The 11,081-nt window shown below is 43.7% G+C and overlaps 1 pseudogene across 1 annotated transcript in view; it reads left to right on the top strand.

Moving 5' to 3' along the window:
• The window catches only part of LOC103729459, a 5,945-nt pseudogene extending 3,140 nt beyond the window's left edge, over positions 1 to 2,805 (top strand). The window contains exon 2 of the transcript XR_001872321.2: positions 2,672 to 2,805. The product of XR_001872321.2 is annotated as a dnaJ homolog subfamily C member 10 pseudogene (transcript). The remainder of the gene's footprint in view (positions 1 to 2,671) is intronic.
• Positions 2,806 to 11,081: the final 8,276 nt, after the last annotated feature.

The raw sequence follows: 11,081 nt of genomic DNA, 5'->3' as shown, positions 1-11,081 counted from the left end.
ATCACAATCTAGATTTCTATATTTGAAGATATATGTGTCTGTTTATTTTCTGAAATTGCTTTCATAAAAACGTTCCTACTGATGGTTGAAAAAATTAAAATAATAAATAAAATATTTAAAAAAAACTAGGCATAGGGTCAGGCTTAATGGGTAAAGGCAGTTGCTGCACAAAACTGACACATTTATTTGATCCCTAAAACCCACATAAAAAGCCTGATGTAGTGGCATGCATCTGTAAACCAAGTACTCTTTAAAAATATCTATTTATTTAAAGATAATTTTATGTGTATGAGTGTTTTGCCAATGTAAGTGCATCTGTGTTGTGCCATGCCTGCAGAGGCCAGAAAGGGACACTGGGTCCCCTGGAACTGGATTTAAAGATGGTTGTTAGCCACGATGTGGGTGCTGGGAACCAAACCTAGGTCATCTGGAAGAACAGCCAGGGCTCTGAACCACTGAGCCATGTCTCCAGCCCCTGTAATCCAAGTACTCTTAGTGTGAGATGGGAGGTGGACACAAAAGAATCTCTCAGAAGTGTAAGAGCCAGTGAGTCTGGAACTTGCTGTACACCAGTAGAAGCAGCAAGGAACAACCTGCCTTAGCAAGATGGAAGGTGGGAACCGACTCCTCAAAAATTGTCCTTTGATCTGTACTTGTACATCATGGCATGCTTATACACACACACACACACACACACACACACACACACACACACACACTTAAAAAAATAAAACTAGGCATAGTAGCCAGGGTTCAATCTTGGCACTCTGGAGGTAGAGGCAGGAGGAACAGTAGTTAAAGGTCATCATTGGCTATACAGTAAATTTGAAGCCAGCTGGAGTTATTTGGTACCCTTTCTATAAAAACAGAAGAAACCTTAGATCTCCAAGACCCAGAATTGAACCTTCTCAGTCAGTGATAAAGCTCAAGTAGATGCTCAAAAAGGCATCAAAGCACAAAAGCTTATTATATAGAGTTAAGGTAATATTGAATATTGTTTCCTGTGTAAGAGAGGTAAACATAGAGGGAGGCCAGTGGAGGTAACCTTACTTTTCCAAAGGCCCCATCTAGCTTGCTGAGAAACAGAGCAGGGATTTTTTCCCCTTACTTGAGTAACCTTTTTGATCGTATTGTAGTTAACAGCTTTCTGCATTCAGTTTTCTCATCCCTGGGAAGTGGCTCTCTACTATCAGCTTATATCAATGGGCTCCTGATGGGTGTTGTAATCTCAAACAGTGGGTTCCTGATGTGGGAGGGCCTGTGTGCCAGACAGACCATCAATAGGATTTTGAACAAATAGTTAATAGTCCTTTAGCTTTCTCCCAGAATCTCTGCTTCTCCTTACCGGTATAAGAAGTAGAACCAAGTGTAAGTCCTTCCATCCCTCGGCCAAGCCTCTCTTCATCCAGCCCATATTGGGGCCAGATGGTGACACAGTAAAGTATTAGCTTTTGCTACCCTCCTCAGGATCAAACTTATTCCAATTCCTGATGCATTGTAGTAGGGAATCTGAACTGGATTTCCTAAGGAGGAAGACAAGACATGAGGACATCTGACGTTTAGGAGGTATACCTCTTGCCCACATGCAGAGTCCTTAAGAAGAAGACCTGATGGTTGGGGTGTCTTCCAATTCTGTCACACTACCAGGTGTCCCTGGTGAACCTTTTGGGGGGTCAGAAACACTAGTGTGAGCCCCTAACCCTTCTGGGATCACTCATCCATGGGTTGGAAACAATTGTGTTGCTTCTCTGGGGACCAAGCTCTGCAACCCCGGGGTACACGTCCTTGCTATGGGCATCTCTGAAGCTCTTCATTTTACTTCAGTGGAAAGAAGTCTCTCTCCAAAGAGGCTCTAAAGGGGCCCAAGCTGTTAGGTTTGGCAAAGAGGCCTGCCTGCATGAACAGTTCTTCTCTTGTTATAGTTGTCATCCAGGTTAAAAGTGCAAATGAGAGGTTGTTTTGTCATAGACCCCATGTTTAGGGGAGCGCTTTATTACATGATAGAAAACACCTATATCTTCAGACATGGGACTGTTTAGAGTAAAAGAACAGGAGAGAGGGAAGGAAGGGATGGTGGCAGGCAAGTGTGGAGCAAAGTCAACAGGAGTGCCGCCAAGGATGAGATCGAGGATCCGCTAGCAAAACTCTGGCAGTGCAGAAAAGCCCAGGGAGGCCAGGGTGTTTGGGGGAACAGCACTGAGTATGTGCTGAACCTGAGGTCACCTCATTATGGCTGCAGCATCATGGCATCAGTATCATGATCAGGACATGCAGCCAGCTAGCAAGATGGCCACCCACATGCCTGGGTCCCCTGACTCCATGGGGAGTGGTGTTCTGGCACCTCAGTATCTGCCTCACAATACATACTCAAGAAACCCTCACCCCATATTGTGTCCAAGCTTGCTGTCCTGTACCCAAGCCCACTGTCTCTGAGGGCCTTGGGGAAAGTGAAAGGAAGGAGGGAAGGATGGAAGGAGGGAAGGAAAAGGAAGAAGAGGAGGAAGGAAGGGAGCAGCTGCATATAGAAGCACACACCATTAGAGATGAGAGCGAAGGAAAGCATCCCTGATCCTTTGAGTTATTAGTCTTTGCTGGGGAGCAGCGTGGATGTGAGCAGTACCTGACTTTAGTGTGCCTAAACTTGTGAGCATTCTCTTGTGTCTGGTGCCAGCTAATTCTCAACTTCAGCTTGTGATCATATTAGCTTGTCATGAGATCATAGGCACTGTAATGGTTCTAAAGTGTCTGACCTGTGACTGCAATTTGGAGTGGCTCTTTTCAGGCATGTCTATCCAGAATGAGTAGAAAGTTCGAGATTAGAAATGTAAGTCTTACCTCTGACCTCCTAACTGGCTGATTTACTAATCGAAATCTTAAAATATTGGGGTTAAGTGGGCACCCGCCAAGATTTCCAGTTCTTCATGGATAGAACCAGAAGCAGAGACAGTTTATTAAGAATACACTTCCAAGGGAGGAAGTGAGCCAGAGCTGGGAGGAAGGTTAAAGGCTCAATGGCCCTGTATACAAAAGATTGGAACTTCTGTAGGTCATTTGCAGTGTGTTTTTTCTTGCTTATTTGCCTAGCAGTTTTCCCTTGCATGCTGTCTGCTGCATATTGGTCTTGACTATGGGGAGGGCTTCTAGTCTTCCTCTCTACCAACTGCTGTCCTTCAAATACTTATTTTGCAACGTTGTATGAGGCCTTTTTCCTCAGCCCTGTTTTCCCACTTCACATCCAATTCTCTGACTTTGGTTGTCTGCATTCCTTAGCCAAGGTCCTGAGGTGTGAAAAGGGAGCAGTCGGTGTTGACATGAGAAACAACTCCTAACGTCAAAGCCAGGCACTTTCTCTCTTTGTCCTTTTAACTGTTCTTCACCCTATGGTTGCTAGCTGTGCTGTGTTCGGAACATACTGTGCTGTGCACTGGAAGCCATTGGGATCCTGAGGTGTTTCCCACATCTGTAGATTGCTCTTGACTTACTGTCCTGTGGAACTCTAGCAGTCTTTGGTTAGTTTTTATTTGTTTGTTTGTTTTTGTTTTTTGAGACCAGGTCTCACTATGTAGCTTTGGCTGGTTTGGAACTCAATATGTAGATCATGTGCCTTTGAATTCATAGGGATATGCCTGCCTCTGTCTCCTGAGTGCTGGGATTAAAGGTGTGTGCCACCATGCTAGGCTCCTTTGGCTAATCTTTTAAAATGGTGTTTCCCTTAATGCGCCTCATCTTTTCTTTTCTTTTCTGTTTCAATGACAGCAAACTTGAAAACCTTCAGAGTGGAGACAGCTTCATCAGGAATCATGATAGAAACCTTATTGTTTGATGTAGAAACCTTATTGTTTGCAGACTGAGTTCAGGCAAGTTATTAATCTTCTTTGGATCTTGGTTTCCTGATCTTTTTTTAAAATTTTTTAAAAAATTTAAAAAAAGTTTAATTTTTAAAAAAATTAAAAATTTTTTATGTGTATGCGTGTATTGCCTGCATGTAGGTCAGTGCACTCATGTCGTCCAATGCCTGCAGAGGTCAGAAGAGGCTGTCAGACCCCCTGGGACTGAAGGTACAGACAGTTGTTAGCTGCCATGTGGGTGCTGGGATCCGAACCTGGGTCTTCTGCAAGAACAACCAGTGCTCTTAACCGCTGAGCCATCTCTCCAACCCCCATTTCCTGATCTTTTAAGCTAAGAGCTCATGCCTTTCTTACTCCACAGTTACCCAGGGGACTCAGACGGGAAACACTAATTTGAACAGCTCTCTTTATTAAGCCAGATGTGTTGTACAGCCCTGGGTTTCTGGCACTGGGGTGGCAGAAACAGGAATGTTATGAGTTCAGATCAGCCTGAGCTACATTAATTGACGGCCAACCTAGACTTTGTAGTGAGATCCTGTAGCAAATAAACACATACACAGACAAGGAAAACTTTCTACGTTGGTGTGAGAACCACTGTGGACCCCTGTTTCTCCATCTTTGGACATCAACCACTAAATTCCTGATAGTTTTAACTTTGTTTCCTACCACTTTCTCAAAAGAACTATGGCAGCTTGCAGGGATGCCTACAAACTATTGGGTCATTATACTTCTTAGGAAATACACAATTATATTGGACTAGATCGTGATCATGGGACACAAGGAGTCATAAGTATATGGGCCATGGACTCTCCTGTCTCACCTACTTTCTGGGAAGGGCTCTGTGTATTTCCTTTAAAGCATTTTCTTTTGTATCATGATTGCTGCTTCTTGGGCCATAGGCTCATTAACACTTCCTTTTAACAACCCTGTAATTTGTCATTGGTTTCAACCAGCTTCATGGTCAGCATCTCATGAGGGCAGTGAGAAATGGGAAGGATCTTATTTTTTTCTTCTACTGAATTGCCTGGAGACTGTCTCTTGGTAATTAGAGGTGGAAGTGTGACATTTAATTAGTGGAGAAAACTAAGTCAGGCAAGAGGCAGTCTGTGCCACCTGCAGAGTGGGAAAGGACTTGGGGAGGAAGTGATATACTCAGCAGTACAGTTTGGCTTAGGTGTCTCCTAGCCCCAGGCTGGCTGTGCACACTGACAAGGTGGGGACTATAGAATCTTAAGGAGATTTCCATTGTGAAGAGAGCCCCCAAAGCACACAGTGTCTTCTGTCACACTTGACATCTGGGAAAATAAATGATGAGAGGAACACCTTACCAGAAGAAGCCTGGCTCCTGATGTCCTAGTGACCTGTGCTTAAGATTTGTACTGTTTGCATTAGTCAGGACGGCCTGGAGGAACAGAACCAATAATGAAAATATTACAAAAGTTTTACTTACATGATAGGACTACCCAGTCCAACTATGGCTGTCCAAATGCTGGTGAAGCAGATAACTTGCCAAATAGTCCAAATCCAAGTAGTCCTAATCCCCAGTAGTCCAATTCAACACTGACTGTAGGCCTGGACATTCCCTGGAGAGTGGCTGGTGTTGAGTCCACATTGAAAAGCTGAAGAAGCTGTTGTCTGATGTCACAATGGCACAGTGATAGACATACTCACTGGGCAAAGAAAGCAGCTTGGTGCCTCTTCCAATTTCATTTCACCCCCACTGTCAGCCCACTGGAATGTGATATCCATGGTTAGAGTTGGTCTCCACCCCCATTTCAATGTCCCGCATGTTAATCCTTTCTGTCAGTGTCCCCACAGACATATAGAAGTGTGTCCTACCATTTGTAGGCATCTTTTAAGCCAGTCAAGTTGATAACCAGGACCAACCGTCACACACTGCATCTGTGGCTTTTAGAGCAGAGAGTTCAGAGTGCGATGAATTGGAAGGCAGGTCATGACAGCTCTCAGTCCAGTTTCTTGTTTTTTAAAATATATATTAAAAATTTATTATTATTATCATTATTATTTTATTTTTTGGTCTTATTGAGACAGGGTCTCCCTATAGCCCCACTGGCCTGGAACTCATTATGTAGACCAAGCTGGCCTGGAACTCACTATGGAGACCAAGCTGGCTTCAAACTCACAAGATCCATCTGCCTCTGCCTCCCAAGTGCTGGGATTAAAGGCGTGGCCACAATGCCCAGCTTAATTTATTATTTTTATTTTGTGTGTGTGAGTGTATTGCCTGCATATATGTAAGTGCACCTGTGTCATGCAATGCCCATGGAGGCCAGAAGAGGGTGCTAGATCCCTGGAAGTGGAGTTAATGATAGTTGTTAGCTGCCATGTGGGTGCTAGGAACCAAACCTAGGTCTTCTGCAAGAGCAGCCAGTGCTGAGCCATCTCTCCAGCCCCCCAGTTTTTTTATTTTATAGATAAAGATCCAGAGAAGTGCCTTGATGTGCCTAAGGGACTCATGGGTTGTGTTGGAGCCAGTGCTGGGATCATTGGCACCAATTTCTGTCCTAGTTTGTTTCTCCATTGCTGTGACAAAATTTTCAGCATAACTGTTCCAATCCCCACAGCAACAAACTCTAAGCATTCAATTGCTTTTCCAGTCCAAAGTTCCAAACACTTCAACAATCAAAAACAACTGGGTCAGGTCTGACAGCAATACTCCACTCCTGGTACCAATTTCTGTTTTAGTTTAAATACTCTGACGAATACCAATTTGTCAATTACTACCTTCACATTTAGTTGGGGAAATTGTATCCAGGTAGGACATGGTATGCGCAGTAGTTAAGGAGATCGGCTTTGAAATCTATGTCAGAAATTTTGTCCAGAGTGGTGATGACACAGTGGCTTCCTTTCATGTGTTTGGAGGAAAGGTTGGGAGGTTTTAGATTTAACTATATCTTGGTTTAGGTCTTGGTGATGTTGCTCCTAGCTGTCTGGGAACAGCAGTGTGCCTCTCCATGTTTCAGCTTCCCTGGACAAGGATGTTAACAAGATCTGTTGCATGTGGGGATCTAAACTACTGAGGAGAAGGAGAGAGATAGGCTACTATCTTTGGGAGCCTCTAGTTTTTCTTTTGTAAAATGAAGAGTACTACAGGTGGAGATCATCTGCCCCAGAGCTCCCTCCCTGAAGGGTTCAATGATGGAGACCACCAGGCCTTCTGGAGTGGTACTCAATGATAGCACCTGAGCAAGACAGTGGGCTTTACCAAGGCTGCTAGGACCAGGAAGTAATTCCAGAATTTCTGTGACTGGACCATGGCCCATTTCCTGAAGTGAAATAAAGTTGCCTTTCCATTCACAGGCTAGACTTGGGATATCTGCATTCTCACAAGCAGGAAGGTTGTGTCTGGGGTTGATCAAAGTTGTCAGGGAAGCAAGGTTCTTTCTCACCACCTGGGGTACATCAGTTACTTTTCTGTTGCTGTGATAAAATACCACGACCCAGAGCAATTTATGGAGGCTTACAGTTCTGCAGGGGAATACATAATGGCAGGGGTCGGGGTGGGGTGGGGAGGCATGGCAGCTGGCAGTCAGATCAGGAAGCTGAAACTCACATCTTGAACAGCAATCTCAAGCAGAAAGACTGAATGAGAAGTCTGCCCCAGGGCATACTTCTTCAAGCAAGACTGAACCTCTTAATAATTCAATGACCTCCCCAAACAATGCCACTAACTGGGGACAAGTGTTCAAATACTTAAGACTATGTAGGCATTTCTTATCAAACATGGGGGAATAAGGATGGGAATGGGCCCCTATTCCTGCCTCCTGCCCTCCTGTCTTTGGGTAAAGGCAATGAAACCTGAACCTGGATGCTCCCCTTCTATCTGGATCTCATTTTGGGGTCCTTGTTTACCCTCTCTTATCAGCATCACAAGACTCTTCTGAGCATGAAACAAGACACGTATACAATTTGATCTGTAGTGGGTAATACATACATGCTGGGTCATAGTCTTTCTAAACCACTGCTGGGGGCAGCTCAGTGCACACTGTGGGGCAGCCCTTCCTCCCATCCTGTGACTTGAATGTAGAGGGTATCTAGTTAAAGTAGCTATCAGTGGCGGCTGAGATGGGAAGAACATGGTTGAAGAGGTGGAAATGAAGGGGTTTGTCTGTGGAGGAGGTTCTGGGAACTATAGTGAATGCTATCAATGCTCCCAGCAACATTCCCTTGGCCTACCTTGCAGGTCCCTTGTAACTTGGGTGGACAGTTTCCACACCATGCCAGGGACTCTTTCTTTGAGTGTGTTATTCTATTTAAGGTTTCCTCTAGCTTTGTGAACATGTTCTACCTTGAATTGCTTAGGAACTAATTATTCTTGGAGCAACTTTTAAGGGTCCAAGTGTTGGTGGATAAAGAGTCAAGCTTCATTTCTTCTTGATGGGGTCAGTGCTGAGCATGCCCTGCACAGTCTCACATAGGTTTTCCAGTGGAGCTGAGCCAACTGTTGTCCACTGCAGCCTTCATTACTGTAAGACCTAAGATTATCCTTCAGGGCAAGAGATTTATTAGGAAAGTTATTAAAATGGAAAGACAGCATGGTGGGAGCTCTGAGGAGAATTTGGGCCCATGAGACAATGTGGGGGTTTCCTAGAGCTTCAGAGGGAGGGGAGAGGTCTTATGCCATGTGGTTTATGAGTAGCCCATAGTACATTGCTTATCCCATAGCATGTGCCTGAACCATGTCCAGCAATTCTTATGTCTCTGGAGATCAAACTCAGATCCTCATGTTTGCAAGGCAAATGTTTTGCTGACTGTGCTATCTTCCTTGCCTCTGGTGATTCCCTTTACAGATCATATTCAGAATAGGAAAGTCCATATTGAAAGACAGCAGATTAAAGGTCATCAGGGGATAAGCATAAGGGAAATGAAGAATGGTTACTGAATGGGTAAAGAATTTTTTTTAATGTGCATGATTGTATTGCCTACATGTATGTAAGTGCACCCATGTCACGCAATGCCCATGGAAGTCAGAAGAGGACATCAAATTCCTTAGAACCAGAGTTACAGTCAACCGTTAGCCACCACAAGAGCAGCCAGTGCTTTTAATTACTGAGCCATTTCCCTAGTCCCAGATGTTCTGACTGGGTTATGAAAATCAAATTGAAACTGGGCGAAGCTGATGGTTATACATTGTAAAAACACTGACCACCATGGAATTGTACACTTAGAAATGTTAAGTGTATGTTATATGAATTTTGTCTCAATGGAAAAAAAGAACAAACGGGAAGGTTTTTAAAAACTGTGATTCTCCCACCCACAGCTCCACATTCTGATTTGGCTGTTGGAGGACATATTGACATGCAGGCTCTCTTTTCTTGGCTTGGAATGACTCATCACCATCTACTAAGCAATTTGGAGGCTTGAGAGCAGTGTATTTTGGGTAATTTGCTGATTGTTCCTTTAGGCAATCTTAATGCTAAGCCCCGTGGGTAGCAAGAAATAGCAGGTGATTAGAACAGGGCAATTACTCTTTGAAAAGCATCATTAATTTCAAAAGCTCTTATCCTGAGCTATGTGGCTAAGTGGAGACAAATTAGGACGCTGTCTAGAGGAAAGTGAGGTAGACTTTCCCCCCTTCAGAACAGGAAGAAAACCTAAAGTCATCTGTTCTAAGCAGTTAATGGTGTGTGTGTGTGTGTGTGTGTGTGTGTGTGTGTGTGTGTGTGTGTGTACAATGGGCTTGAGAGACAGCTGTGGGTGAGGAGGTTGGTGGTAAGAGGGCCAAGTTTTCTGTCAATTCTACTTCAAGCAGCTTCAGGCCTTTGTTGTTTTGTTTCTTCTGTGATGAAAAGAAGTTCATGTTTCCCATTTGTCTCTATCACAGAACCCTTCTGGGGCCTAATTAATCCTGTGGAAAGAGCAGGGAACATTTCCAGCAGACCTGGCTCCTAGAGTCTGCTCTGGGATCCACTGTGCCCAGTCAGTCTTTTTCTGGATTTTATTTTCAATAAATCAAAGCAAAGCAAGATCTTCTCTCAACCCTTTTTAGAAATCGATTCTGAAATGTAAATTCTTATTAATAAGGAGTTCAACATACTTGGACAGTTTTGCTTTTCTTCTTTCTTTCTTAGTGTGGAGGGTTGAACCTAGGGTCTCAGGCATGCTAGACAAATATTCTACCACTCAGTTATATTCCCAGTCCCTTCCCTTCTCCTCTTGTGTATGTGTGTGTGTGTTTGCATGAGTATATCTCTGTGTGTGTGTGCGTGTGTGTGTGTGTGTGTGTATGTGTGGGCAAGTGTGTGTGCTTGTGTGTGGAGGCCAGAGAACAACTTTGGGTGTTTCCAGGTACTGTCCACCTTTTTTGAGACCTGGTCTTTCACTGGTCTGGAACTCACTAAGTAGTCTATGCTGGCTGGATAATGAGGTCTAGAGACCCTTTTGCTCTGCCTCCCCAGTGCTGGGATTACAAATGCATACTGCCTGGATTTTTTATTTGTGTTTTAGGGCTCAGACTCAGATACCCATCGCTCACAAGGCAAATACTCTACAGACTGAGCCATGTCCCCCAACACCCCTTTTAGACAGGTTTCTTACAGTTCTCAAGGTAACTGGCCTTGAACTTGCTATATAGCTGAGGATTACCTTTAACTTCTGATCTTTCTGCTTCTTCCTCCCAAGAACTGGAATTATAGGCATGCATACCATGTCTGGCTGACAGTGTGTTCTTTTATTTTCCATTTCTGAAATCCCACTAAGGGAAATGCTAAAATAAAAGACAAAAAGAACCGCAAACCAAAGTTAAAAAAAAAAGCCTTAATAACTAATAATGGCATGAGAATGTGTCAAGACTATCTAGATGACCTTTTAAAAGACATTTTCATTGATTCTTTGAGAATTTCATGCAATATACTTTGATCATATACAACCCTCCCCATCTCCACATCTATCCTACTACCTCACCTAACTTCATGTCCTCTATTATTTTTTTCTTTTAAAAATATTTTATTTATTATTTTTACATGTGTGAGTTTATTGCCTGCATGTCTGTAAATGCACCATGCATGTTGTGCAATGTCCACGGAGGTCAGAAGAGGTGTCAGATCCCCTGTGAAATGGCAAAATTAACCCCATTTTGTTCTAGCTGACTTTTGCTTTACCCTGTGTTTTTGCCTAGCCATTCCCACTGCAGCCATGCAGGCAGAATGTCTCATGCAGGCAGTTTCAGGGAGTACATTGTTGCTGTAATACTGGGAAAGTTACAAGCAGCCA

The sequence above is a fragment of the Nannospalax galili genome, unplaced genomic scaffold (genome assembly GCF_000622305.1).
Source record: "Nannospalax galili isolate Female #2095 unplaced genomic scaffold, S.galili_v1.0 scaffold132, whole genome shotgun sequence".
Classification (NCBI taxonomy): Eukaryota; Metazoa; Chordata; class Mammalia; order Rodentia; family Spalacidae; genus Nannospalax; species Nannospalax galili.
Note: the sequence above shows the minus strand (reverse complement) of the source record. Positions and strands in the feature narration are given on the sequence as shown.